The sequence below is a fragment of the Miscanthus floridulus genome, chromosome 6 (assembly GCF_019320115.1).
Source record: "Miscanthus floridulus cultivar M001 chromosome 6, ASM1932011v1, whole genome shotgun sequence".
Classification (NCBI taxonomy): domain Eukaryota; kingdom Viridiplantae; phylum Streptophyta; class Magnoliopsida; order Poales; family Poaceae; genus Miscanthus; species Miscanthus floridulus.
In genome coordinates, this window is record NC_089585.1 from 14,750,438 (window position 1) to 14,776,420 (window position 25,983).

Genomic DNA, 25,983 nt, shown 5'->3' on the forward strand with positions numbered 1-25,983 from the left:
TTTGTTAGTTGAGACCTTCTGTGCTTGTAATAATCACGTTTGATGCCCCTTCCATGAGGAGGTTTGAAACCAAAATATTTTTTTCTATTATCTGAAAAATCGTCATTAAAGCAGGCTTGCTCAAATAAGCTAGCATCACCATGGGCAGACCTACGTACGTTGTGCGAAAACGAGTTGATGGCAGAACGAAGGTGTCATTTAGTTTCTCATTTTCTATAGACATATAGGCACTATCTAGTGAAGTTATATAAAAAAAACTCATATACTACAACTAGTTAGCCTCCGCTATTTCATATAATTTTTGGGTTAGGTAGCCTGACAAAAAATTTGGTGCAATGCAGTTTACGGATACAAATTAATTATCGATAAATAATGATATACTTCTTGTTGGTTGAGACCTAGTCTGTGCTTGTAATATTCATGATCTGGTGTCCCTTCCATGAAGGTGTTTGAAACTAGAATATATCTAAAAATTCGTCATTAAAGGCACACTCAGGTAAGCCTCGCCAGGGGCAGACCTACGTTGGGCCGAAACGAGTGCAGAAAGGTAGCATCATCAGTTTCTCGTTCTACGGTCCGCCACAGAGCCTGACAAAAATGGTTCAAGTTCAATACGGTTTCGAGGATTACAAACTACTCTGTGGACTGTGGCGTGTAATGCTGTGTAGCGTGTAGACGCATGCCCTTGACGAAAAACACAAGAGTTATTATTCCACACTATAGTCAAACACCCAACCGCGACCTGATCGAGACTGGCCGGCCGCATCAGGACTTGGTCATGACTATGTGCACTGAAATTGCCGCTAGTTAGTAAGTTACCTGCGTGCAAAGGCAGTTAGATTTGTGAACGCGTAGCTGTCCACGTATTTTCTTTCTGTTTATGAAAACATCACCAGACAAGTGTACAGGTGCGTGTCGATTATGGCCTTGTTTGATAGAGCTTCGGACGGCTCCGACTGATCCTATAGCTGCGAGAAGAAGTTATTTTTTTCCTCTCATATCAAAAGGAGTCAATAAAGCTAATATGTTTAGCTTGACTTATGACCAAGGTTTTAAATAGCCGGCTATGCCATTTAGCTTTCTGTGTTCGAAAACAGGCTACAGCCGGCTATAGCGGGCTATAGCGGCACTAAGGGCTAACTTGTACATAGAAAAACTTAGCTAAATCCTACTCAAACAGCTATAGCCGGAGATAGCGGAGGCTATAGCCGGAGATTTAAAACCTTGCTTATGACTTCTCTCATCATACAGCCTGTTCGCTGGTTGGTTTCTGAGCTGATAAGCCCGACTGATGCTGGTTGTACCCTGGCTAAAACCAACGAGCGAACAGGCTGACAGTACTATAGAAGAATGCAACCAAAAAGCAGAGAAATGAAACACTAGTACACGATAGCAACAAGGGCTGCGTGTGTGCGTGTCGTTCGATATATATACAAGGCGTGGGCAACAAGAGGAATGAGTCTCAAGTTCTCAATATGATCTCCCGTAGCAACCAGCGGCAGCAGCAGCAGCACCTGCTGTGCTTGCTCGTTCACTTGCTCCTTGGGATTCAACAACTCTCCTACTCCCTCGACGCCACCAGCAACGAAACTACCAAACCACCAGCAGCCGTTCCGTGCCGGCCGGACCAGTCCTCGGCACTGCTCCGGCTGCGGCGTTCCTTCTCCACCACGACCGACTCCTCATGCACCCTCGCGTCGTGGCAGGCCGGCACGGACTGCTGCCGCTGGGAGGGCGTCGCCTGCGCCGCCGCTAACGGCCGCGTCACCACCCTCGACCTCGCCGAGTGCTGGCTGCAGAGCGCCAGCCTTCACCCGGTGCTCTTCGACCTCACCTCCCTGAGGTACCTGGACCTCTCCTTCAACAGCTTCAACGAGTCGGAGCTCCCGGCCGTCGGGTTCGAGCGGCTCACCGAGCTCACCTACCTCAACCTGTCCTACACCGACTTCGTAGGCAAGATACCACACGGGATACGACAGCTCAGTAAGCTGGTATTCCTGGACTTCACCAACTGGATTTATCTTGTTGAAGGCGACAACGACTATTTCCTACCACTCGGCGAAGGAAGGTGGCCCATCGTAGAGCCAGACATTGGATCATTCCTCGCTAACCTTAGCAACCTCAAGGAGCTTTATCTAGGCAATGTCGACTTATCCGGCAACGGAGCAGCATGGTGCAGTGCCTTTGCTAATTCCACTCCACAGCTTCAGGTTCTCAGCCTACCAAATACACACATCGATGCACCAATTTGTGAATCGTTGTCCAGTATTCGCTCACTGACCAAGATCAACCTAAACTATAACAAAGTGTATGGCCAAATTCCAGAGTCCTTTGCTGACTTACCTTCCCTCAGTGTTCTTAAGCTTGCCTATAATCGCCTTGAAGGACGGTTCCCGATGAGGATCTTCCAGAACTTAAACTTAACAGCTATTGATGTTAGTTATAATTCCAAGGTATCTGGTCTGTTTCCCAATTTCTCATCACATAGTATTATGAGGGAACTGCTTTTCAGCAACACTAACTTCTCTGGTCCCATTCCGAGTTTAATAAGTAATCTCAAATCCTTGAAGAAATTAGGTATTGCAGCAGCTGACTTTCACCAGGAGCAGCTTCCCACTTCGATTGGTGAGCTCAGATCATTAACATCATTACAGGTTTCTGGGGCTGGTATAGTAGGAGAAATACCATCTTGGGTTGCAAATTTGACTTCTCTGGAAACTCTACAGTTCTCGAACTGTGGGTTATCTGGTCAAGTACCTTCCTTCATAGGTAACCTCAAGAACCTAATTAAATTGAAATTGTATGCATGCAATTTTTCTGGTCAAATTCCTCCACATCTATTTAATCTTACTCAATTAGGCATCGTAAATTTACATGCCAATAGTTTCAGTGGTACCATCCAACTCAGCTCATTCTTCAAAATGCCCAACCTAGTCATATTGAATCTTTCAAAAAACAAGCTTTCCATAGTAGATGGAGAATACAATTCTTCATGGGCATCCATCCAAAACTTTGATACTCTATGTCTAGCATCTTGTAACATATCCAAGCTCCCTAATACCTTGAAGCACATGTATTCCCTTGAAGTTCTTGACCTATCAAACAATCACATTCATGGCCCTCTACCTCGGTGGGCATGGGATAATTGGATCAACTCTCTCATCTTGATGAACATATCACACAACCAATTTAGTAGTGGTATTGCATATGGCCATGTCATTTCTGCTAATATGTTTGTTATCGATATCAGTTATAACCAATTTGAAGGGACTATACCTATACCCGGACCGCAGAACCAACTATTTGATTGCTCAAACAACCAATTCTCATCCATGCCATTCAATTTTGGTTCTCACTTAAGTGGTATTACCCTACTCATGGCTCATGGAAACAAGTTGTCTGGAGAAATTCCACAATCAATTTGTGAAGCAACAAGCCTTATGCTCCTTGATCTCTCCAATAATGATTTGATTGGCTCCATCCCTTCTTGTTTAATGGAGGATATGAGTCGCCTCAATGTATTAAATTTGAAAGGAAATCGACTTCATGGAAGATTACCAAATAGCCTGAAGCAAGATTGTGCATTTGAGGCATTAGACTTTAGTGATAATCAGATTGAAGGACAATTACCTAGATCTCTAGTTGCTTGCAAAGACTTGGAGGTTTTTGATATCGGGAAGAATCTTATTAATGATACATTTCCTTGTTGGATGAGTATGCTTCCTAAGCTTCAAGTCCTTGTTCTAAAGTCCAACAGGTTCATTGGAGATGTGGGGCCATCTATTTTAGAAGATCAAAATAGTTGTGAGTTTGGAAAACTTCGAATTATTGACTTGGCTTCAAACAAATTCTTCGGATTATTGCGAAACAAGTGGTTTACGTCAATGGGATCCATGATGACTAAAGATGTCAATGAGACGTTGGTCATGGAAAATCAATATGATCTACTTGGCCAAACATACCAGTTCACCACTGCCATCACATACAAAGGATCTGATATAAGTTTTTCTAAAATATTGAGGACCATTGTCATCATTGATGTTTCTAATAATGCATTCTATGGCACTATCCCTGAGTCAATTGGGGACCTTGTTCTACTTGGTGGGCTAAATATGTCACATAATGCCCTCATTGGAACGATACCACCTCAGCTTGGCATGCTACATCAACTTGAGTCACTAGACCTGTCTTCAAATGAACTTTCTGGAGAGATCCCATGGGAGTTGGCATCACTGGACTTTCTTTCAATGTTGAATCTATCCTACAACCAGCTACAGGGAAGAATACCCGAGTCTTCCCACTTCTTGACATTCTCCGATCTCTCCTTTTTAGGAAACATTGGCCTGTGTGGGTTTCAAGTGTCCAAAGCATGTAACAACATGACACCAGATATGGTTCTACATCGATCGAAAGAAGGTATCAATAGACATTGTACTATTCCTTTTTGCTGGATTGGGATTTGGAGTTGGATTTGCAGTTGCAATTATCTTGACATGGGGAATCTCAAGGAGCTCATCCTTACCTTTCCAATTCACCATTTGTCGAGGATAATGTTCCATCTCCAATAATATGTCCAACTACTTCACCTAATGAACCATGTCATCTCAAGGAGGATGAAGGCCACCTTCCCATTGTTCAAGAACTAGAGTCTAGTAGGCTTGGTTGTATGAGTTCCTATTCAAAACATATTTTCTCCGATTAGGGGTATGCACATTTTGGCCCTCATTTCAAATAGGGATTATGCTCACCTTCACGTCTCTCTACCTAATATGGAGAACCTGATGTTGCCCCCGGTAATAATTAACCTCGCCATCCAATGGGGTTTCTAGACTATTGATTGTTGATTGATGATAAGGGTTATGTTCCATTCATTGCCATGCATGAAAGGTGGATCAAATCTACAAATCCTAGGCCATATTGGAAGAGGGATTCTAGCACCTACAACTAATGACATTTGGATTTAAGGTACCTAAATGTGTTTCTTTAAATTCTTGTGTCCATTCTAGTTTCAACTGATATTTTGTTTCATTCTAACAATCATTTGAAATGCAATCCAGAGCATGAACTTTTCCATTTTGGATGCATGGTGTGTTTCAACGGTCATGGTACTGTCTCTGAAGGTGGAATCTCCATATTTAATGAGTGTGCCTAGCTTCCATCATACACTGCTATGTTTGCAAAATACTCCATACCATCATACATGCTTATCATAGCTTTAGTCTTTTGACTTTGTTGTTTATGATAATCCATTTTACTTACCAATGTGCCCGCCTTTATACAGTGCAAAGGTTGTTCAATAGAGGCTTGTATATGTGTTGCCTGCCATCGCACCTCAGGGTATGCGAACCTTGGGGTTGCTCCTACCTACTCCAGGTTTGGTGTTGGGAACGATGGCCCGTTGGGAGACCTCTTGTTACTGGTTTACCGGTAAGTACTTCGGTTCACTATATTCTTCGAGGCAGTTACATATGATGAAATTATTAATGGCTAATTCATTATCGTGTTCAATGCAGCATTGGAATGAGCAGGATACACTCCCTACAGCTCTGTATATCTGGACGCAAGCAGAGTTAGTTAGAGGGAATGCGAGGTGCAAGTACAGGGAGTACACGGACTGTCTCGACGTCCTGACATAGCACTAGGTTACGCTCTCTTTACTATCATACATGTGTCTTGTTCGATGTACACTATATCACAACATAACTCAATTACGAAATGTTCAGGTGCATTGGTGTCCTTAGGATGCTCCGGAGCTCCAGTACTACCTGAGTCATGTCACTAGGGATGAGTCAGACGAGTATCACTGCAACGTCCCTCTTATTTTCTTCCACGTGGTCGAGATTCACTTGCCCATTAGGGTTTGTAGGCAGTTTGGAAGAATGACAGGCTACCGACCACCGCTTTACTCCACCAACCAAGAATTGCACGGGTGCGTTATCGATTAATAACAAAGCTACAATTCAGAGGTGTGTATGGTATAACTAACAATCGTTTTGTTGCAGGTATGACCGTAGAAAGAGGTACAAGACCAAGGATTGGCACGTGACACACAACGCGTACATCCAGTTGTGGCAGAATAGAGATCGGCAGACGGTCGATGCGGGTCCCCCACACGACCAGCACACCTTCGACGAGTACCTGCGGTGGTTTCATAGATCTACGAGGACACATATCAAGCCCCCGTACACTGAGGAGGCGATTGACGAGGACGACGAGGAAGATGTGATCGAAGATGTGTACGACGTTGCCACTAGGGACGACACACAACTACAGAGAGCCCCGCTTCAAAGATACGTGGTAAGATACTCGAATGGTATAATTTGTTATCCATTTGGTATTAAGTATGTGTACTAAAACTGTCCAACCGCGTTTCTGTACCCAGGCGCCACAATTGTCAAGGCTGTCCAACGAAGCAGCGTTTCGGCTTCACGAGTCTAGAGGGCAGGGGCCAAGCGTTCTCGAGGCTTTTGTGGAGGTAAACATAAACTTATCCGTTCCGAAAATGTTTCTTTAATATATATGCGTTTGGGAAATGTACTAACTTTAACGTCTATTCATACAGAAGGTGAAACGGAGCTGCATGAAGCTAGCTTAGAAGTTGAGCTGCATGAACACTCCTTGGGTGGAACCCGATTACCCAGGGCGGTCGGGTGGCACATCTTGTGGCTCTTTGAGGACACCAGCCGGCTCTTCTCAGCCGGTGACAGGTACCGCTTCCACAGTGCGTACACCACCACATCATAGCGCTGGGAAGGACCCTGCAAACGAGGACGACGATGACAATGACGGCGACGACGACCCTCGGGCTTCCGCATACAGCACCACCAGTGGGACGATTGGCAGCAGGACGAGATCGACATGTCTTAGCTAGGTGGTGCCCCGCTTGGTACCCAAGGAGCCTCACAGGTAGTAACAAAGGTAGTTTCTTTAAATACGTAGGCTCTATGAACTAACGATCATAAAGATTATAAGTAATCGTGTATATCATATACTTGCAGGGTACGAGCCGTACGCATCGGCAACATGATCACATCGACGTTGGCTGCACTCCCAATGTGTTGCCTACAAATCCGAAAAGACAAAGACGTCTGAGGGACTTAGTTAGTTATGTCGAACTTATGTCGAACGGATATTGTCGTCCGAAACTTGCAGACTTAGTTAGTTAGTTATGTCGAACTTATGTCGAACCAATGAAAATGTTATGTGGTAACTTATCAACTTGCGCACGGACTCTATTTATTTGCTTCATATTCGTTTCAATGCGTCGTGGCACTTGTAGTTGTTCAGCTCCCGTTCAATTGCAATTGAGGCTGGTCGGCTTTTGTCTGCGTCCAGGTCCTGCCGCGCCGTGGGCCATGGCGCGTCAAAGCCGCGCCGTGGGCTATGGCGCGTCAGTGCCGTGCCAAGATAGGTGGCGCGGCAGACCCTGCCACGTCACCGATCAGCACCCCGGTCGTCGCCACGTCACCCCTCTCGCCACGCCACCGTGCATGGCGCGGCACAGACGTTTCGCCGTGCCAGGGAAATAGGCGCGGCCAAAAGTGTTAGTTTTGGAGAAAAAAAAACTAAACAGTGTTAAATTTAAAATTATTTTAAAAAAGTGTTAAAAAAATTCCAATCTGATACGGTATTGGTACAGAGGCACTGCAAGTCGATATATACAACTCTTGAAGCCTTGTCAGGTTGTTGATCCAAGAGAGTCTTGATTGAGAGAAGTCATAGCCACGGAGGCTCAGGTATTTCAAATCTTTATGATTGCCAACCCAAGATAATACTGCCTTCTCCAAGCCAGATCCCTCTAGTTCCAGTTCTTCGAGTGATGGAAGCTTTATTGAAGTGGGGAATTCCTTGGCCATGGTTGCTGTGGTAAGGCTCAAAATCTTTAGCGACTTGAGATTGGAAAATGAGAGCTGCGTATCATAACTGAAGTAGAAAAATCTGCAGGGGTTAAGTTATTCGGTTGCTCTGAACCATGCATGCTATATTTTTTTGTTTTTTTTTTGTTTGTGGTTGTAGGCTAGTTCGTGTTTGACGGTCTTTCAATATAGGGCTCGTGGACTAGTTCAAATATTTTGCTGTCAAAAAGACTTGACTCGTGATATGATCCAAGTCACAACTGATAGTCTTATACCATTGCTGTCTCCGGGGCGATCCTTGAAGTCGTCGGTGACCCAATAATTCACCCAGTAGTACAAGCTAGTACCCCACTGTCCTAACAGCAACGCACAACGAAGAAGAAACGAAAGTGATCGCAAAAGCAGACAGATACACGGCACGCCGAGAAGGATGTGAAGGGACAACCACACCAGGGAATGGCAACCCACATAGAAGAGCAAGGGGACAGAAACATCACAGAACAGCATCGTGGATACAAGAAGAACAATCGAGGAAGAAGAAGAACCTAATATGGAAATGGATATCCCGGCCCCGCCAGCAACGATGATACGATACGAAACGCAGCAGTGAAGGGCCAACGGTCCGAAGGAGCAGAGCAAACAGCAACGGAGGCGGCGCCGCCGCGCGTACGTAGAGAGAGGCGACGAACAGACGTGGAGACGTGAAGGGAAGGCGACCCCGGCGAAGAGGGCCGATGGAGAAGGCGGCGGACAGGAGCAAACGCAGCCCACGCCGGCACAAAAGATGAGGACGGCGAAAAGCCAGGGACATAACTGCCGTGATCACTTCGGACCGTTGTTCGTCGCCGTCATCTCCCATATCCTTCTACTGTTTGCATTGAGATGCAGTGACAGGTTTCATTGCTGGTGAATATTCCTTTCCAGATCTTAAACAATAAACACTAGTAAATGTTTGAAGAAGTAAATGGTTGTTTTTAGCTTTTTTTAGTAATTTGTCAAAAATTGAAAAAGATTATTAACAGCTAAGTAAAATCTACCGTTAGTAAACTAAGTTCTCCAACAAGAGTCCATAAATGTCCTGCAGTTTGCTAAAATCAAGACACGCAACAGAAAAAGATCCCGTGCTTCAAGAACCTCCTGCCTCCTGTCAAAATCTCTCTCCAATCGATTTCCCGGTTACGAGTCAAGCCCATCAACCTCATGTTCGGATGTTCCAAAATCAAAGTAATTCCGGTACTTAAAATCTTCTATAGAGAGAACTGCATTGACGAATCAGCAGTCTTTGGCTGGATCTTTGACCATGATCCTGTACTTGCAAATGGATGGATATAAGGTGACGTTCGATTCGGTGGAATCTTTGAGCCGGTGTTGGGTTGTTGTCTTGTTGAAGGAGGGACAGGCCAACCCCAAGGCGAATATTCGTCTGGAATGCGGGACGAGCTTGTCTGCCAAAATCAGGCGAACAAGCCTGTCCCCTTGTCACGCCGTCAACGCCTCCGTGCACACGCGGGTGGAGCAGCAACTGCAGCAGTCCAGGCACACCCTTGAGCTCCGGCAAAGGCAGCCACCTGCGAGCTCGTCATCCAGCTCTGGCGAGGGTGGAACAGGCAAGCTCATCCTCGAGATTCAACAGGCACGTGCACCCACTTGCTGCAGTGGCGAGGGTGCCTTCACACTAATCCATCCCAATCCATATGGGTTGGGAGGTATTAGGGTAGATAATAATTAGCTAATTTTCCATCTCAATACCTACCAGCCCAACCCATATGGATTGGGGTGGATTGTTATGCTACGAAATAAGCCTCAGGTAGCTTGTAAGTCACAAACAGGCAATAATAGCACGTGACAAGTTCATAAGATAAGAACATTAGTCAAAAGTTACGAACAGCACATGACAGCTCACTAGTTTCTTATTATAAGAACATTATAGGTTGTACTTGCTTTTAATAAGCAGAGAAACCTCCTTAAAAAAAGAACATTATAGTTTGCTGCAATCCAGAGCAAAGCAAAATATTAATCGTAGCATACAAACATAGAAAGCAATCTGCAATTTTGATGGATAAATAATCAGATATAAGTGGGTAGTGGTAATCCGGCTTTGGTCTACACTCCAATGAATCAAAACTACTCCTGCAAGCATTGCACATGAGCACATCTATATCAGAAATAACAATCTGCTATTAAATCCATAATTAAATGTTAAAGTTCTATTGCCAAAGAGGTCAATTATAAAACTACATTTGGTAATTGTAAATAAAGAACATGTATTCTAGGACCGGAGTACTTGCAAACTTGCTTGATTAGTTGATTTCTCCCAAATTGGCGATGCAGCCCTGTAGCTGTGGGAGTGGACTGACTGGCGCACGCACCCTGCAAAGCGCCCCAGCCGGCAGCCGCACAGGTCAGCGCCTTGCAGCTGCCCATGCGTCCCCGCGTCGACCGTCGCGGCGCTGAGCCCGGCAAGCTACCGCCTCGCCCCCGCCAGGTTGTGCGCTCGTGCCGCGTGGACGCGCCCTGCCTGCCTGCCGCATGCCGATTGCTCCGCCACGGTACGCCGCCCCGCCTGCTGCTGCTCTGCCTCTGCGCGGTTGCTGGCACGCGGCCACATAGCCGCGCCGCCGCGAGCCCGCCACTCCGCCTTGGTCCGTGCTGCTCGCCGCGCCGTCGCTGCTCGGCGATTACTCCGTGGACTCGATTTGGGCATTTGGCCGGTTAGGAGAATTGTGGCCTTGCTAGGCCTTATTGGGCCAAATGAAGGCCTTTTATTTCGCTTCATAAGGCCTAGTACTCCAGACACGCTAAGCCCACTGATTCACAGGGAACGGAAGTTGCCCTCGACCTCGATGAAAACTGAGGCATATGTATTCTCCTGAAGTCCCGATCCCCTTTTCCGCTCCGATCTCTTACACACAGTTACTCCTCCGTATATCCTCCACTGGATCAGACTGCTCTGCGTCCCATTATTGTCACGAAGAAAACACCTCGTACTAAATGCTTCTTTTCCAATCGCTCACAAATTCATGGCAAGTCATCTGCTTCCAGGTTCTTTTTATGAAATTGCTTCCAGATTTATTTTTTTCCCAAATTGGTGTTTCTACTGCCTGATTTCTCGATCAGTCTCAAGCGACCAGAGGCTCCGTGAAGCAGTTTGGTGTTAGACTGGGTTGAGGATCACCATGTGGTGTGTTGGCACCTCCTCCATCATGAACAGCTAAGCTAAGGTGCGAGCACACTGACTGAGTAGGAGTTCAGGTTCGAACAGACAGTTTCCTCGTCAACCTTAGTTGTGGGACTCAATACTAATTTGCTATGTTTAGAGCACCGGATTCAGATTGCTCAAACTTGATTAAGATTGCTAGGGCCAAGTTTAGCTATAATAAATCCTTACGTACTCCATGCGTTCAGGACTTCAGGTTTCTGCTCAAGTCGAGTGTATGTCTGAAGTCGGTACAAGAGAGAACTGAAACCAATAAAATAATCTCACTTCTTTTCACTTGAAGTTAACACAACCACCTTCGGGATCCCATATGAAACATAATGAAATTACAAAACCTAGCCGAGTGAAATTAAGCTGTGTCATCTAACCCATATGGTGATCCATCTTTTATGAAAAATAATAACAGGCATATATTATTTTTAAGAGAATGCAAAATTCTAGCCTCTGCAGCCGCAAACAGCCTAGTCTTACACCAGGCATATATTATGTACCGTATTATGTATGGGTTCCATAGTGCTTGCAAGCCCATCCTTCTATGTGGCAAAAGCGATTGAACATCATTGCCAATGCAAAACCTACTCCGAACCCCAGACCAACAAATGTGAACAAAAGGATAGTGTCCACTCTGTCCTGCCACAAACTGTTGGATTCATGATGATCTGATGCTCTTTGAGTAGCTGAACCTGAACCTGAATTATCACATTGTTTAGAGACTTGACTTCCACAGAGGCCAAGATTGCCTTCGAAAGAGCTGTTGGGAAATGACAAAATTGGTTGCCCTGTGGTATTCTACCGGTCAAGTTGTTGTATGAAAGATTCAACCAAGCAAGAGAAGTAAGGGAGGTTAACTCCTCTGGGATTTCCCCTGAAAAATGATTCCATGATAGATCCAACGATTCCAGCCAAGGAAGATTACCAAGCTGTGATGGAATCTGCTCTGTGAAATTATTGTGAGACATGTTAATTCCGTGCAGTGAAGAAAGCCTCCCAATCGATGCTGGTATGGGGCCATCGAATGAATTATTTGAGAAGTCAATTGCTTTGAAAGTTGTTAGTATTTTTGTGAAAATAATATCCAAGCCCTTAAATGTTATAGTGACAGTATCCCGATAGAATCCTTGTGACGTGTTCATTTGATGCCCTACAACTTGTCCCTCTTCATTATCATTTGACATCATCGATTTCAGTTCATTGAACCATCCTTGTGGCAGGTGCCCAGAGAAGTTGTTGGAGGCCAAACAAAGTATCTGCAAACTTGAGAAATAGCCCATGATTTGTTCATTCTCCTGAAGATCTGTAATCATGCCAAATAATCGGTTGGATCTCAAACCAGAACTTTAAGTTTTGGAAGAACCCCATCCAAGATGGAAATAAATCGGCGATCTGATTGTTACCAACATCAAGTAGCTCTAATTCCTGGCAGTTGGTCAGAGATCTTGGCAGTTTTCCAGTTATGTAATTTCTGCTCAAATCTATTGTCTGAAGCACACATCCTGCTCTGATATTGTCAGGTAGTTCTCCGTGAACAAGATTCCCTCTTGACTTAAGTACTCTCAAGCTATTTTGTGTTAAGCATGGTGGGATCATTCCGCTAAAGTAGTTGTAAGATAAGTCAAGGAATTCAAGGTCTCTTGCACTACAAACTGAAGTTGGTATATGACCATTCAGTAGGTTATTCGAAAAGTCGAGATATGTTATATCTTTGAGATACTCGCCAAAGTTAGGTGGAACGGCATTGAAGTAATTATTTGAGTAATGCAAGATAGCACTCGGTTTCAGACTCATCAGTTCACATCCTACTTTTACTGTTGGTGTTGGTATGATTCCTTGAAGTCTATTGAAACTGAGATCAATGATATATTGAGATGTCATAGGAATAAGAGATGAAGTATTCTCCAGGCTAGTAAACATGTTGTGCGAGAGATTTAGATAGCTCATGCAGCCAGTCCGGGTCTCCCACAGCCAGCCTGGTATTGCCCCATGAATATGATTGTTTGAGAGGTCAAGTGTCTCAATGCCATCTAGAAATCTCAACGTTCGTGGAAGTTTTCCAAGGTTGCAAGATGCTAGCTCCAAAATCTTGATGTGAGGTAATGAAGAAAGGAGAGGACCATCTTCTTCATCTATCACTGTCAGCATGTTGTTAGAGAGACTCAATGCATAAGATTCTTGAGCCTCCAGAAAGATCTTAGGTTCACTGTGCCCGTCAATCTATTTGAGCCAAGGTAAAATGCTTCAAGACTTGGAAGCTGAGTGTAAGACTGAGGTATAGATCCCCCAATGTTGTTATCTACCAAATTTACGTTAGACAAGAGTGAAGACAAAGGGTTGTCAATGGCATCTAAATGGCCAGAAAGTTGATTTGATAAGAGAGAAAGCGATTGCAAATTTGGAAGTGTGAACAAGCTTCTCGGAATTTTGCCTGCATGTAAAGGTACAATGCCAGTCAACAAATTACTGTGATTAATTGTAACATAGAATGCTAGTATAGTAAAGCATAATGTGCATGTACAAAATAGCCACCACTACTAATCATGTGGTTAGTGGTAACATTACATGAATATTTATTTACTTTCAAATGTTGATATTCCTCCTGAAACCAGTTTCGAGGACAATTGCCCTTCTTTTATCCGAACAAAAGTGGACTCCTCATCATTTCATTATACGTCCTCCATCCCAAAATATAAAGATTTCTACGTTTGTCCTAAGTCAAACTATCGTAAGTTTGATCAAATTTATATAGAAAGATATTAACATCTATGACATCAAAGATGTAAGCTACGAAAAATATAGTTCATTTAAATTCTAATGGTGCTCATTTAAATTCTAAATAATTGTTGTTTTTCTCTAGACTTGGTCAAACTTAAAATAATAAACTATGGCAACTTTAAATTCTTATATTTTGGGTTAGAGGGAGGAATAGCAAGCCATATGTATTATTCTTCCCTTCGGCAATACTTATCCACATGAACACAATTACGTTAAAAAAATCCACATGAACACAAGTAGTGAGTTAGGGGTGTGAGTTTACTCTCTCCATCTCAGAAAAGTGTGCGCTCTTTTCGAAAAGGAGGGAGTATATAGTAAGTACAAGGAACGGAACACGAGAGAGGGGATGGCTTTAAAGTTTGTAAGACATGGTTGTACTATATTTCAATACTGATAACGAAGAAATAATGGTGGTGGAAAATTCTTCATGGAGCTCACCAGTGAGGTAATTTCCGGTGAAGTCTATGCTTGAAAGCTGCGTCAAGTTACCAATCCAGGGGGGTATCGGTCCATATAAGCTGCACATGCTGAGCCTCAGTGACATCAATTCTGTAAGATTGCCGATCCAGGATGGTATTGGTTCAGAGAAGTTGTAGTTGTCAATCAACAAACTTGTCAAATGTGTGAGATCCCCAATCCAAGAGAACTGCGGCTTCTGTAATCCTGATGATGATCCCTGGAGCACTAACGTGCCCAAAGATGGAAGCTTACCTACAAAGGGAAGGTGCTTGGAAGTCCCTTCTGTGGTAAGAGTCAAATAACTCAAAGACTTGAGATTGACAATGGACGCCGGCAACCCATCAGAAAAGTTTGTGTCCTTCAGGTCAAGCATTTCTAATCTATTTTCCGCTGGAAAGCTTACCAGATGCCCAGAAAGCCTTGAATTCCCGGACATCAAAAGGACCTTCAGATTTTTCAGTCGAAAGACCTTTTGCCGGAAACTGCCCTTCAAAGTCATTGTCTCTCAGGTCAAGGGTGCTCAAGGAAGAGAAGCCAGCAAAAAACTCAGGAACCTTGCCAGCGATTCTGTTGTTAGGGAGGCTGATCTCGACCAGCGAACGGAGCCGTGAGAAGGAGCGATGGATGGGTCCCAGACAGGCCACAGGAGGACAGAGACAGAATCTGCAGGTCCGGTGTGGAGCTTGCTAGAGCAACGGACCACGTCTCTCTGCCGCCGATGGAGATGTCCCACTCCATGAAGGCGAAGCTCTCTTAGATTGCCGAGATTAGCGACCAATGTTTCAAAGCTTGGCTCTTTGAGGACCAGCCTGCTGCTGCTGGGGCCCCCGGCCCCGGCGGAGAGATGGACCAGCTTGCTGAGCCGCGCTACGCCGATGGGGATCTGGCCGCTGAAATTTGTGTCGGCTATGTCGAGGTGGACCATCTCGCTGAGCAGCTCAAACCCAGTGGACGGCAGGCTCTCCCCCATGAAGTCGTTGCCCCGGAGGCTGAGGTTCCTCAGAGAGGTGAGGTCGAAGAGCGCGGGGTGAAGGCCCCGGCGGCTCCGCAGATTCCGGCCTCCTAGATCCAACGCGATCACCCGCCCTGAGCCTGAGGTCGCGTCACAGGCGACGGCTTCCCAGAGGCAGCAGTCCGTCTTGGCTCGCCATGACGTGAGGTCCTTGGGGTCGACGAAGGATTGCTTAGCTGGAGCAGCGCGGCAGCGTCGGCCGGAGAGCATGACGATGACCCGGCGCCGGCAGTGTTGCTGCTGCTGGAAATGCGCGTAAAGTGTAAACAGAAGCGGTAATCAATCACGTATGTAATTATGTACACATTAGCATGTTACTATATACGTTAGGCAAACTGAACTCCGTTCGAAATTATAAGATTTAGATTTTCTACGTACATAAATTTTGTTATACATTTAAATATATATCATTATAGGCATGTTTAGATCCACCAACTAAATTTTGAGACTTTTTCCTCGTATGCCATTATAAAAGATCGCAATTCTCTATGTGCCCCTAGAAAAATGTCAACGGTCTTCAGCACCACTACTCTAACTTTTTCGTGTCCTCCATGCCACTTTCCATCAGTTTGGGCTCTAACGCCGTCAAACTGCAATGAAAAGACGAAAATACCCTTAAGTCTAAATATGTTATTAATTTTTTAGCATCTTAACAACTTCAAATGAAAAACTCAAAACTAGAAGTTGTAGATCTCGTGCGAGATGTATAATTTTCATATAAAATTTATTTTTATTTAATTCTCGCAAAAAATGATGATTTTTCTAAGATATATTAATCATATCAAATCATATTTTTTTTTGCGGAATTAAATGAAAATTAAATTTTATATGAAATTATAGATCTCGACGAGATCTTACAACTTTCTAGTTTTGAGTTTTTTTCATTTGAAGTCGTTCAGATGCTCAAAAAAATTAATTAACATATTTAGACTTAAGGGTATTTTCGTCTTTTCACCCTTGCAGTTTGACGGCGTTAGAGCTTCAAACTGATGGAAGTGGCATAGAGGACACGAAACAGTTGGGAGTAGTAGTGGCGCTGAAGACCGACTTGAATTTTTTCAATGGCACACAGGGGATTGCGATCTTTTATAATGGCACACAAGGAAAAGTCTCTAAATTTAGCGGGCTAAATTTAGCTGCTAGGGATCAAAACGGCTCAGCTAAAAAGAACGGCTCAAGTTTAGCTAAGTTTAAGTTACTTTAACCCAACTAAAGTTTAGCTGAGTCTAAGCTGAAGGATCCAAACACCCTAGATAAAATTTAGCTTAGAGAACTTTTAGCTGACTAAAGTTTTAACTTTAAAATTTTAGCTAGCAAACTTTAGTTAGGTGGATCTAAACGACCTATATCTAAATACATGAAAAAAAGTCCCAAACGTCTTGTAAATTAAAACAGAGTGAGTAACAATAATCTCGGATTGAGACTTTGCTTGTAAGGCCAGCGTAAATTAAACGGCTGCCTCCTATGGACTCTATAAAATATAATTATACGGATAGACAGAGGGTCTGTTTGGTACAGCTTATAAGCTGCTTATGGCTAAAATAAGTGGAATCAACAGTCAAACGCTACGCTTTTAGTAGCTTATTTTGGCCACGTTTATTTCCACAGCTCTCATTTATACTAAAAAGCAGAAGCTGGATCAGACCAACTTATTTTGACCGTCGCTTTTACTCTATTTGTGCAACTTATCTGGGAAGCGCTTCCCAGATAAGTTGTACCAAACAGGGCCAGACTTAAAAAAAAACTTGTCAAGGAGACAAGAACACTTACATATTTTCAGTGCGGACGATGATGCAGAAGTATAAGAGGAGGTGCAGGAATACGTGGAGCTTTGAGTGCCTGGAACTCATCTCATCTACTGCTGGTTTGCCGGCTCTCACTTTCATACGATGGCGTTCGATTTTTGGCTACTTATATATATAGCAGCAGAGCTAGAGGCCGGAACATTTTCTTTTTCAAAAAAAAATATATGGTTTACGTGCAGCATGTCACAGATTCACAGTGCATGGCGTGCATAGAATGGCACTTCGCGTGTGCGACCATCCTGTCGTCAGTTCATGGCGTGGCGTAGGCGTGCGTAGAATGGAACTTGCGTGTGCGACCATCCTGTGCGTGATGCTTTCTGACCCGTGCGGCCGTGCGACACGGTAAGTCACTACCTAACCATGCGCGGCAAGTGTATAGGACCGTTTAGGGCACGTTTGATTTCTTCCTCTAAACTTTAGATGTCTAATAAAATTTAGAGCTAATTAAAGCTCTAAATAAGTAGTCTAAAATTAGCTCTAAATTTTAGCCCACCTCACATCAGAGCTTTAAGCTTAAAATAAGCTAAATACTCTAAAGCTTTCAGCGCTCTAATGTTTAGAGGAGATGTTTCAAATAGGCCCTTAGTCGTACTTTGATGAGTACTTTCACTCCCTGTCCAAACAATAATAATTTTTAACACTAAATTAATAGGAGGCTCTAAAGTTTCTGCCTTTTAACAGCAGAAACAATTTTCAGAAATCGAACCAAACACAACCAAAATATTCACTATAACTTCTTCCTTGAAGAAAGCTAAAGACATGCATTTCTTTATCTAAAACATAATAAAATAAAATCAAGACAAACCACACAATGGAATCACTCTTATATATTATCCCGACATTTGCGAAGTACTACTCCTCCGTCCCCTCCACCCCCAAAAAAAAATCTAACTTTATGAGAAATCAAACCATTGTATCCTTAGGTTTAACCAAATATATATATAGAAAAAACTACTAATATTTACACAAAAGGTATCACTAAATTAATTATGTAACATATTTTTATGATTAACATATTTAAATATATAAATGTTAATATAATTTTCTATGAACATAGTTTTAAAATAAAAATTATTTAACTTAGTTTTAAAATAAAAATTATTTAACTCTTTGAGAAACGAGATTTATATTATTATTTTTTGGACAGGAGTGAGAGTACTCATCAAAGTATGACTAGGGCCTATTTTGATCCTCTCCTCTAAACTTTAGAGTACTGAAAGCTTTAGAGCAATTTAGCTCACTTTGAGCTCTATAGTGCAACTCTAAGAGACTTGGTAAAATTAGATGCTAAATTGTGAGATTTAGCCATTATGTAAAATAGAAAGCCCATCTAAAATAGAGTTTTAGAACAACCTAGTTAATTTTTTTCGCGTGCAGGCATATATGCCCGAATTTCATTAAGAGGGCGGGAATGGTCAATAGACCTTACAATAAAGCCGTTAGCTGATGGTGGCGAGAGACCATCACCAAAGCAAACCGCAGCCTAGCTACTGAATTACCAAAAGTCGTATTACAAGACCACCTGGTTCTGCGACCATAAGCTAATCAAGTGAGCCAACGAAGAGTACTCTGCCTCGCACCAGCATTGCGCTTCTCTGATCACCTCCTGTGCGATTGCCGCCAAGTTGGACGTGATTCGGTTGAAGACCCTATTGTTCCGCTCCTTCCAGATTGTCCAGGTGATGAGCAGTAGCAGGGTATCGAACGGTGGCCGGCTGTCAGCACTCAGCCATTCTCTCTGTCTCAGCCACCAAATTCCCAAGCGTTCCTCTGTCAGCGGCGTCAAGTCCTGTAACCCCAAAGGTAGAAGCAACCTATACCAGAGTTGCCTGGTAGTCACACACCCCACGAACAAGTGATCACACGTCTCGGATGCCTAGCTGCACAGGTTGCAGTCATCTGAATCATGTAGGCCATGCCGCAATCATCGATTTGCAGTCCAGATCCTGCGGTGAAGCACCAACCACATAAAAAACTTGACCTTCGGTGGAGCTTTAGTCTTCCCTAATTCCTTGGCACCAAGGAGCGCAGTTGATCCTTCGAAAAAAGCTCTGTAGGTCGACGACACGCTCTACTTCCCATCAGGCGAACCACTTCCATGTGAATCGGTCCGGCACATGCGGATCGAGAACGACGGCGCGTAGGATTGCCCGCACACGCAGGTACTGAAGGAGCACCTGCACAGTGTCCGCACCATGAATTTCACGTGCCCACCGGTTCTAGAAGAGACCATCGTTCAGAGACATCTTCTTTCCTCTCGGTGAGATGGCAGCGAACAACTGAGGCGCAAATGAGCATAGCGAACCAACATTGGACCAATTGTCCGTCCACAGTTTTGCTGAGGCCCCATCGCCGATGATCACAGTTATGCTGGCGTCTGTCATTGCGACTACATTCTTCTCAGCACGTGTCGGCAGTGTAGCCCAGCAGCGATCAGGCTCAACTCTACTTAGCCATTCCCAACGTAGCCTGAGGGCCAGCCCAAAGAACCTGAGATCCAAAACACCTAGGTCGCCCAGAGATGTCGGGACGACAGGACAGTAGTCCAGGCCAGTTTGCATTTTTCCTCCTAGCGATGTGTCAGTACCGCACCAGAGGAAAGCCCTGCGACGTCTATCAATCTGCTCAATGGCCCAGGTCGAGAGGCAACACGCAATGCTAATATGCACCGGGATCGCCGACAACATGACCTTGGTCAGTAACACTCGTCCGCGTGCGTGGATAGCAAGTAAGGCTCGCTAGGGAATATGGCCAGCGAGAATGTGGGATAGTCAGCTGGGAAAAAATGGAAAACAATAGACAAGCTGTTGGAATGCTTTTTTGAGAGCACAATAGCTATAAATGGCTTCGCGAATACATTTAACCAGTCTGTTGGAGTTGCTCTAGAGCTCTGAGGTGAGGTGGGCTAAAGTTTAGAGCTAACTTTAGACCACTTATTTAGAGCTTTATAATTAGCTCTAAATTTTAAACATCTAAAATTTAGAGGAAGAAATCAAACATGCCCTAAACGGGTCCTGTATACTGCCGCACATCGTTAGGTACCGACTTACCGTGTCGCACGCGTAAGAACGCATCACGCACAGGATGGTCGCATACGCACAGTTCCATCGTTAGTTCCGACACGGTTTTCTCTTGATTTTTCTGCCATCCAACGCCAGTCCGTCAGCCCCGCACATATTATAAACACAAAAGGCAACATATAGATCTACCTGTAGCTGGGCTTTGGGTGGACTTGTTGCAGGAGAGTCGAGCAACTACGGGAGTACGTGGCCTAGACAGTCTGCAGGGCCGTCTTAGAGGGGAGAGCAGCCGGTGCGACAGCCAGGGCCCATGCCACGAGGGGCCATGAGTACATCTATGTATATAGTATTTTTAATGAAATGGAAATTTAAATGCCCATACATTAGCACAAGTCTAAAATTAAGGAATTAGCTTGTCATCACTTCCTATTCTGATATTTAGCTATTCTCGATTGCCAACCGATCCTGATCAAGCAATCATTTCGCCTCCCAATTGCCTAGACCAATTGCCAAACACAGTTTCTAGTTTGTTTGTTTTTTATATATAAAGAGTTTCTAGTTATCTTCGCTAGGTTTGACAAGCGTGTTCCCTCTATGGAGGGTAAACGCCGACGCATATGGCCGTATCGGCGGCACACCAACAAGCCAACCAAAGTCCAATCCAAACTCCAAAGAGACGACACAATGACGCACAGTCGTCAGACTGCATGTGGACCAGTATTCTTCCTAGCCCTAGGAGAGCTCCTCTTGCAGTTGCAGGACAGAATGGCAGATAGCTCCAACCATGCTATTGCTATTTCCCCGGACTGCCTATTTCATGATAGGTCCAAACACATGCAGCGATGCAAATGCTGTTGGTACAGTCCACGCGCTCGTGCTCAGAATCAGCGAAAACAGGCATGTTGATGTTGACTTTACCCACGGCACCGAGTTCTGAAAATGGTGTCCCAGTGGGGGAATACAACCAAGCTGCCGGCATCGCTGTTGGTGTGTTGGAACCCACATGGATCCAATAACACAACTTTATACGGCTACAGGGACAGCTGCGTTTACCTGAACAACAGTTTAACATGAACTACATGCATAGGTGGCCCGCCCCTGCAGCACCGCTGGACCCCAACAGTTTCGAGTAGCATCAAGCTTGGGCCATCTGCACATGAACATCAAGGAGTCAGAATTCGGTAGAGCCGCAGATTCCATTGGTTATTTCTTACTTCTCAAAAGCAGTTTGATTCTGCGTCCCGCATACTCTGTTTTTCAAAAGTAGGTTCAAATGAATGTTTTTCCCTATGCCATGGCATAATTACCTTTGGAAATCATAATCTTTGGTAAATAAGCCAGCGGGTTTATGAAAACTTCTGATTTCAGGTTCTTTTAGTAACCAATCAGTTGCGTAAGGGGCTACGGAACTGGATTCTACATGTGAAAGGACAAGAGGGCATATCTAAAAGATTCATGGACTAGAGCTATACCAGTTTCGCAGAATTTCTGTTCTTCAGTGTCAAAACTGCTGCTTCAGCGAAGGCCTGTGCAGCTCGGGCCTCTCCTTCTGCAGCCTCTGCTTCCCTAGCAGCTGCTTCAGCTTCTGCCATGATAGCCTCTGCCTCTGCAACTGCATGAGCAGCGGCAGCCGCAGCTGCCTCAGCAGTCATAGTTGCCATACGAACCAATTCAGCATCAACTTGGGATCTCGTGAGGGTTCTACTAGCATCACTCCCTAATTTCAGGGGTTCTCCTTGCACGTCTTCCAGCAGCATCATCTTGGGGCTTCGGCCCCTCTATGCGTGGTGAACTAGGTGCTATCCTGTACTTCCGATTCACCTGCAAACTTCCACTGGTCATGCTGAAAAGCTCAAGGTTCTTCAATTTGAGAACATGCAACTTCTGATTGGATCAAAATATGAACATTCAGCAATGAAAGATGGCTCATTGGCTCATGGACACCATAAAGCCCACAAATCGAGTAGTGCTGAAAATAGCATTTAAAGTAAGATCAGCCGGAAACCTGCAGTCTAACAAGGATTCTACATGAAATTAAACAAGAAATCATTATGTAATAGACTAACAGTGGAGTATTGTGCATCACTAAACAAGAAATCAGTGCTTGCTAATACTGATAAACATGTTTGGCACTGTAATAATAGACAGATAGTAGAGTATGGTGCATGACTGAACAAGTCTATGTGTGTGCACCTTCTCAGAGCACATGCTTCATGGCCAAACATATGTGTCATGATAAACCTTCATATACTTGTATTCACAAATATGGCATATCAGTTGTTCCAGTTGGATGAAAACTAGGCTTCTGATGGTGTTATGCACAGATTTTACTTATCTAGTACTACTTCCTTAGATGATATCATGAGAATGCACTAGTGTGGTGGTTGGCCAGTGGCCACCCAGTTGTGGTGCCATAGGACCAGGGTTTGAACCCTGGTTTTCACAAAAGGTCCCTCACTGTGTAACTGCTTTCAGAGATATACACAGTTGCATCCTGGGCAGTCAGCCTTCTTGACCCTATGATTACGGTTTCTCCTTAATGCAGTGCCTTGGGGGAGACCTTTCCCCCAAGAAGAGGTTTTTTTGGTGATAACATTAATTGAATTTACTCACGTGGTATCACCTAGTAGTTTCATCTTTGAATTAACTTTATTTCTCATAGCATAAAATGATGTAGAGAACTACAAAAATCATATTTACCTTTAACAATTTCCCACTGGTAGCTAAATCCTTCAGTTTTGCAGACAATAAGTGATCAAAATCACTAGGTGGCCAATATTGCTCCTACATAAAACCAGGGTAAGAACCTGATTGTGCACATAGCAAATAAGACGACCATGACCCAGTTGGCCAAGAATTTTTATTAGCTAATAAGAAAGAACATGATGATTTCAAAATGAAATCAGAACTCTGCAAGAAGACATAGTGCAATAGCTAACTTTTGACCAACAAAAGGAGGAAATCTAATGTAGCTAGACATGCTTTTTTATTGGATTCTAATATTTGGTCTGTGATATATCATTTTCATACAGTCAAATCAGGTGTACTGAAGTTCTGTTTCTGTATGAAACGGTGTTCACTATTTATTTAGGTGTTTAGGAGTAATGATCCTTGCAACAGATATGGGTGGCACCAGCCATCACTGCATAGGCAGGCAACCTGCCAACTTGGGCAAAATCATGAGTTCATGACGGCTGGGTAGTGCCACCTAGTTGATTTCTTATACACTTATGTCAAAATAAAACAATAAATTTATTATTAACAAGATATCTTGTGTATAAAAAGTTTTGGCTGACTAAATACAAACAAAAAGGCAAATAATGTTGACATTCAAAAGTAAAGGAAAATGGAAATGTAGACAGACCATAAAGCATATTATAAGTCTATAAGTCCTAGAAAGAAACAAAAACAAGAGAAGAATGCACACCTCTATGTAATTAGCAATAGTAGTTCTGTGTGACCCTGTAGGCTCATTCAAGTTCTTTATAGCCTCCATTATAATATTGTCTAGCCTGCATTAAAGCCATTAAAGTAAGTGAAGACTTCAGTCTATCTAGTTTTCTATTGAGATAACAAAGAGAGGAAAAAAAGTTTAAACGGCACAATTATGTATTATTACATTTATGCATATGCAATCACCTTGAGTGAGATTTCTTTGATTTTGAAGTATTCCACGCTTCAACAGGCACTGATGCTATAGGAATAGGATTTACATCAACAATCTCATCATCAACATCAGAAGTAACTGTGCTCAATGCCAACGAGTGATCATTATTCTTAGGAGCAGCTCGGGTTCTCCTCGTGGAAGTTCTCCCCCTGTCACGAGCACTCGATGAAGTGACAATTACATTCATGTTGCGCCATTTGTCCTAAGTAGTGATTAATAGAAAAGAACATATGAGCATTAAGATTGAAGATGAATCTGGAAATTTAAAACCAAAAGACATGATTTCAAGGAATACCCAAATATGGCAGTCCCTTCACTAAAGCAAACTTACGTAAAAAAAGGAATCGAGTGAATAGTTTTAACCTTTAGGTCAACATTCGAGCGGTAGCGCAATGTGGAGCTAAGTTCTGGATCATTCAATATCATACGCCAATTTCCAACTCCATGTCTCGCTACTCCAGCTCTAAGAGCAGCCTCTTCCTCAGAAGTCCACCTCTGTTTTAGAGCCCCCATGCGTAGGCCCAATCTTTTCAGTCAAATACAATATGAAGACGAATGTATACCTTCTAGCCTGGATTGTGAATTCAATCCATTAGAACATTGTAAAACTGAAAGGAATATAACAACTGCTGGACTACAATAGATTAACACTACTGCAAACACTGAATCATCTGAAAACTCAATTCTAAGAATATTTTGGTAACAACAAACAAATCCAACATGTGCAAAAACTTATCATAAATAAATTCTTGTTTTAATATGTACAACATCCTGCCACTTGGCTAAAGAAGAAAATCAGGTTTGTACTACAACTTAAATATACCGAATATTAAGAAGGGAAGTCTAATGTACCACATAAAATCTGTACAGGCCTAGAAATTACTGAAGAAATATTTGCTGGTTTTCAAAGGCTCTGTTATTGTTCATGAATACAGCCTATGATATTCGTCATAGTATTACTCCCTTCGGTCAAAAGTAAGTGATGTTATAGACATCGGCACTGTCCCGAACACACAACTTTGACTACTGCTTCCTGTTGTGATATATTATGAATGATCTGCAGTCCAAGTTTAGATTGGTTCTTTGCACATAACCCAAAAACATCACTTATATGTGACGGGAGGAGTACATATGAGTCAAAATGGCATAAAGTGGCCTCTATGATGTGATCAAACAGAGCTTCAAACTAGACTACTAGAGCTTGCAAAGCAACTTCAGAACTACTATTTTTTTTCTCAAAAAAGTGGTAACCGGCAAATCCAATCATATCCCAATAATCTTGTGAATTTCTATTTAAGAATTCCATTGCTATGGCATTAACAGCATGACCTAACCTCCTATGATACCAAACCAACCAAGAAAAAGATTGATGCAAGACATAGACAACATGGGAGCATTTCATTTCATGAAAAGGAAACTGCTTCACCATCTCCATTTCTTACTGAAACTCCAAGGATGCCCTTTCCAACAAATCCTAACAAACTTAATGAATTGTAACACAGGAAGATGATGAGTTCAGCGTCAGGGGCGGACCCAGTAAAGTATAAGTTAGGGTTCGCGTGCTCGGTTTCGCAACAGGAAGGGAAGAGAAGGGATGCGCATACCTGGTGGGTGCTCGTCCCCGGCCCGCGGAAGACCTGGCGAAGGAACCGACGAGGCTAGACCTGGGCGCCTGGCATAGGTCTGCAACGACGGTCGCCCAGCTGCGGCGCTGCGCCACGCGAGAGAGAGAGTGAGAGAGCGCACACCCAGCCTAAACCCTTCCTTTGCTTGTTGCTGCTCGCCGCTCGGAAAATCGCTGCCCTATGTGGCGCTTGCCTCCGACCTCAAGCGTCAAGCCCCTCTCCTCTCCGGCTCTCCCACGTCAATGGCCAGCTAGTCCTGCCACCCTGAGCCTGCGCTCCTCACTCATGTGATCCGCCATCAAGTGGGCACAAACATGTGCATTAGGAATATCTAGATAGCCATAAGGCCCATGGCCCACGGTCGTTAACACAGCCCATGGCCTGATGTTTCGGCCTAATCTAGGCACGGCCCGACCCGACCCGACCGTAGTAGTGTAAGCTTGTGGGAGAAGCTGAACGCGTTTTTTTTTTTTTTTTGCACTTAAGGGCGCATGCCCTCACATTGTGGACCAGTGTCCTTATGGGCAAAATTTACTTTACCGGGAGAAGCCTT

The 25,983-nt window shown here is 43.7% G+C and overlaps 3 pseudogenes; 1 reads left to right on the top strand and 2 right to left on the bottom strand.

Annotated features, from left to right (window-relative positions):
* The first annotated feature begins 1,460 nt into the window (after positions 1 to 1,460).
* On the top strand, positions 1,461 to 7,218 carry LOC136461715 (receptor-like protein 7; annotated as a pseudogene).
* Positions 7,219 to 11,178: 3,960 nt separating this feature from the next.
* Positions 11,179 to 19,502, bottom strand: LOC136460246 (receptor like protein 22-like; annotated as a pseudogene).
* A 1,219-nt stretch (positions 19,503 to 20,721) lies between these two features.
* LOC136457709 (single myb histone 5-like) lies at positions 20,722 to 25,709 on the bottom strand (annotated as a pseudogene).
* Between the last annotated feature and the right edge of the window lie 274 nt (positions 25,710 to 25,983).